The sequence below is a fragment of the Sinocyclocheilus anshuiensis genome, unplaced genomic scaffold (genome assembly GCF_001515605.1).
Source record: "Sinocyclocheilus anshuiensis isolate Anshui unplaced genomic scaffold, SAMN03320099.WGS_v1.1 scaffold407, whole genome shotgun sequence".
NCBI classification, from domain to species: domain Eukaryota; kingdom Metazoa; phylum Chordata; class Actinopteri; order Cypriniformes; family Cyprinidae; genus Sinocyclocheilus; species Sinocyclocheilus anshuiensis.
The window spans coordinates 1,306,858-1,312,234 of record NW_015552593.1 but is presented as its reverse complement, the minus strand read 5'-3'; positions in this window follow the sequence as shown (position 1 = coordinate 1,312,234).

Here is a 5,377-nt window from a genome sequence, read left to right as displayed (position 1 = left end):
AGATCCACATTTTAAAAACTAATTTTTCAGTGGTAAATTTCTACATCCTGCTATTTCAGACTCAAGTTTGGATCAGGACTATCTGAGTTGCGTGACCAGTGCAAGATAGGAAGAGTGTTCAGGAAATCTGTTTGGAAATTCCATTTGATGAGTTTCTGAGCAACATCGGTGTGTCAAAAACAGTTTCTTTTAAAGGAATATTTCATTCAAAAACTAAAAATCTATTATTATTTACTCATCTTCATGTGTTTCCAAAACTGCACACTTCATATTGAGGACATCTGTCGTGCTGATCAAGTTAAAGTTGGCATGTTTATAGCTAGCTTCCTTAATAATAAACATTCAGTTGAATGCCAAAAATTTGAAGGTAACTCTATCACTAGCTTGAAGTTTTGTTACCATCCAGCAACGCAAGAATGCATGTTAAGTAATGGTTAACAAATTGCCCAGAAGCTCATTTAAGCTTTTTCCCTTCTCTGCCAGAAAAAAAAAGCATTTGAAAACTCATCATTTGTATTCGGAAAACATCAGATTAACGATTCCTCTCACATCTGATTTGATTTACCGAAATTTTCTGATTCTTCTGTTTTTATGTTCCTGTTTTCTTGCCAGAGTGCATTTATCTGCATTAAGTTTCCTTCTGAGTCATATTGTTCCCTTTCTGTATCCAATTTATTTCTTTCGATTTGTCTTGTTTTCTGTAATTAATAGCTTGTCATGCTGTTTTTTTATTATTATTTATTATTATTATTTATTAGTTTATTTATCATGCTCTGTGAAGCAACCTTGGGTTCTGTTAAAGCTGGATTTCTTAAAATGTATCGCTGCGACCTGTAGGCCTGTTCATTCATATGGAAGTACAGTAAACAAAATAATACATAAATTAATATATACAATTATTTAGTTAAAAAACAACAATATAATGCCACTTTTCATTTAGATTTTATCGGCTATAATAATAAAGATATTTTAATTTGAGGATTTTCTCAGTGAATATTTATATATGCTTGCGATGAATTTGATTAATTAGCATATCATGTAATTAATTTGATTAAAAATAATCAATTGACATCAATTATGTAATAATGTTTATATGAACAGTCATGCATGTACGCATGAAAGTAATGACCCATTACTGTGTCAGTCTAAATGAAGAGGTCCAGTGTGAGGTGTGTTCAGAACATTTGTTTTTTCTTATGCTAAATGTTTGTAGTATGACATCACAGTCACATGCTGCTACACAGAGAAGTTTTCAGACCACACAGTAGAGTACATGTGAATACAATATCTGTGCTGTTTTCAGTTGATGTCATTTACAGTATAGGAATGAATAGACACACACAAACACAAAATGTGGCTGCTGGTGTTGTTTAGCACATCATATCTGTATAGAATGATTGAATGAGGTGGATATTGATTTAAACGACTAGCTCATCCCATTTGGACATGCAGCCCTGAAACTGCTTGTTTTTATAGTGCTATTTGTTAATCAAAGTGCATGGATCAAATGTGCTGTGTCTTTGCATTTTTGACTTGATCTATTAGACAACATCCAAAGCTGAGACAGCAGACTAATTAAACACTTCAAGTGAACACTGGACTCCCGATTTAATTAAACACAAGAATTCATTAGTCTTATCCCGACTTCAGAAAACTTTGAAAGCATAAGGTTCAGAATTAATTTGATCATCATTAGCAGAAGCTCATAATTACCCGTGACCTTGGTGAAGTTCCTGAATGCCTATATGGAGATCTAATTAGTTCTGAACAATATGGCAACATTTATGTGAACATCAAGAACATGTGACTATTCTGTAAATCTTGTTAATTTAAATGAATAGTTCACCAAATATGAAAATTAGCTGAAAATGTACTTACCCTCAAGCCATCCATAATGTAGATGAGTTTGTTTCATCATCAGAACAGATTTGGAGAAATTTAGCATTACATCACTTGCTCACCAATGGATCCTCTGCAGTGAATGGGTGCCGTCAGAATGAGAGTCCAAAAACATCCACATGACTCCTGCCCATTAATTACAAACACACATATTTTTGCTTCACAAGACATTAATTGATGGACTGGAGTCATGTGTATTACAGTACGTGTGGATTATTGTGATGTTTTATCAGCTGTTTGAACTCTCATTCTGACGGCGCCCATTCACCGCAGAGGATCCATTGGTGAGCAAGTAACATAATGTTAACAAACTCATCTAAATCTTGGATGGCATGAGGATGAGCAAATATTCAGCAATTTTGGTGAACAATTCTTTTAACTATAGAAAATATGTATAATACTATTTACATTTATGCATTTTACCAGCTCTCTTATGATTTCAAAACAAGTTTAACTCCGTCAGCAGCATTTGTGACAAGTGGTAATTACTAAAGAAGCTAATTCTCTAAATGCACTGTGAAGAAGCAGTGAATTCATTTAGGGCAGTGCATTTAGAGAATTGGTATATCTTTCATAATGGCAGACTTTTTTATTGATTTTCAGATCATGGACTGCTAGAGGAAAGAGGAACAAGAAAACCAGAAAGCACCAATTAAAGCATTGAGTAGCACTCAAAGAGATTTAATAAAACAAAATTAAAACAGCTTTTTTGTGCACTGAAATACTGTGCACAAAGTTAAAGAACGTTCATAAATTTGGCCCCTTCATACTTTGGGACATATGCCAAAGAACATAATCTAAAACTGATTTTATATCTGTATGTACTGTAGGGTGGGCTATATTTTTATGTTGACTACAGGATTCACTCATCAGCATTTGGAAACCATGACTTTTCTGTGACTGGTGTGGTGAGCAAGTCATTTTTTGTGTGTGGATTCCTTTTGTGTCACGTTGCATGAGAGCATAAATGAACAAAACAGAAATAAAATATGAATTAGTCTTCATTTCAGAGCTACACGTGCCCGATTGTCCAACTCACCACCACCACATTTCCTCCACTCCCATACATGACAGTCAAAAATCTCTCCTGTGTTGAGAAAGAAAGGCTCTCTTGCTCAATTTGTGCCAACTGCTCATTAGATCGAGCACCAGGAACGTGAGGTGTTAGATGTATCGCTGTGCTCTTTTGCCAAGGATATCAGCTAAACCTCAGATCTCTCAGACATGGCTTGGGTTACTGCTGTAAACATTTCTCTTGGCACTTAAAATGTGTCGCATGATTTCTTGCCTGCCTCATAAACAGAGGGGCACACTGGAACTGTGATAAGCCCTTCTGATTCCTTTGAAGTGCATGACTACTCGTCTTGGAAAGAGATCATGGCATGTATGAACAGAGATCTCAATTTGTGAGAGTGATTGGGGTATTGGACTTTCAAACCTCTGAAAGCTGAGCAGGAAAAAAAAGAGAACAACATAGTCGCACATAAATCATTTCAATCTGCTGTACAAACACAAGAGCTCAATATTTGTGCCTCATTTTTTTCTTACCCTTTCGAAATAGGTCCTATTCTTTTGCTGTAATGCCACTGAATTTGATATGACCACAACAGCACAAGCCAAGTGGTTCCCAAATCTATCTTTCCCTCCTATGGTTCACAAAAAGTCGTTACAATGAAGCTAAATAAGGGTATAAACGTTTAATTATATAGCTCATAATTTAATCAGAGCCATGGTATTTAAATTAATGAACAGTTTTAATCATATAAACAATTAATCTTTATTAACAAGAATGCAATACAGTATAATGCACTATAATTTGAAACGTAGCTTAAAAAAATAAGCTATTCAAAAAGCATGTCATCCAGAGATGTTTTCAAATCGTTTATTTAAAACATTTTATACAAATGTATTCACTAGAAAGAATCAGACTTTCCAGTGCTTCATATGAGAAAGAACCATGAAGGACAAAACAGTTAATTAGAATGATTCAGACTTTCCAAAGCTACATATAGAGAGCCATTTGGACGAACCAATTCACTAATGAGTTGGACTGTCACAAATATGTTAAACTAGCATTAACCAGCGAAACTAAGTTTGGTTAACATGGAAATTCAGCAGGACAGTATTCATTTAAAAAGTAGTTCATACTTGGGTAATACTAATGATAACTTGCAGTTCCCTGTGCAAATCAGATGTTGATTCAGTAGCCATTCTGATTGATTCAGTTCATTAGTTGATTCATCAGACTGATTCAAACAGTAACTTGTCTTGTTGAACAAGATTCATTGAACCAGCTCATATGAGTCATTAGTTCGGGAATCAGACCCCACTGATTGTGCTGTATGTTTTGAGTCACTGAAAAGAACTGTCTCATAAGATTAATTTGTTCATGTATCGGGCTGCACTGCTTTTAATTCACTGAAACGAGACTCATAATCATTCACTTCACTGAGACTCATATGAGTCATTAGTTATTGAATTAGACTACACTGAATACACTGCTGTATGTGTGTGATTCACTTAAAAGAACTGTCGACATCTGATAAGAATCATTTCGCGGAAGTAAGCCTATGGGCGAGACTTCCGGTTCATTAGCCGCTATAGGGAAATAACGAGAAGAATAACAACGTGCAGTAAATGGTAAAACTGTTTGCATTACAAACCAGTGTGTTTATAATTAAGATAATACACTAAAATAATGTGGTAAGATCAGGGACGGATTATGACTTGCCGAGGCCCCGGGGCCAATTATCTCCAAGGCCCCCCACCCCACCATACCATTTCCCCCCGTTCTTTCCCTTAGCTGTGCATTCACAGTAATAGAAAGTGGAAGTTACGATCATGAATATTCAGATCGTTACTCCGCGTCAAATGCCTGTGCTACCCTGCGCTATAAAAGCACATTGTACAGGGTTTACAAAATCAATATAGGACTAATACACTTTTCTGAAATTTTTCGCTCTACAAGTCTAATAGCTACAATGAATCAACAATGCGGCAAATTGAGGCGTATGCAACACGTCTTTAATGAATTAACTGTCAAATATACACATATTTAGTGCATCATGAATCAAAAAATGATGTGTCACTAAACAACTCTGTGACAAACATCACATGTAAAGTTTAAACATCAGATCATTACGTATAAGAAAATGCAATTAAAAAAAACAACAAAACACAATTACAAAAAATGTTTGCAGGTCCTGACAATGCATCAAAACTGTTTCATTTATTATGTATTTCGGCAGAATTACAGTTTTTCTCAATTGCTTTGGCACATTTTTCGAAACAATCTTAACATTCTCTAAACTGTGAGTGCAAATGTCACAACTGTTTGCTGGAACTTCAGAACTTTATTGCATGTCTGCAAAATGTAGTTACTCACCCAAAACATTTCATTCATGCTTCAAAACCTAGTTATCGTGTCAGTAATTTGGCCAAGGCCACCAAAATATAAAGTATTTTTGTCATCGTGTGA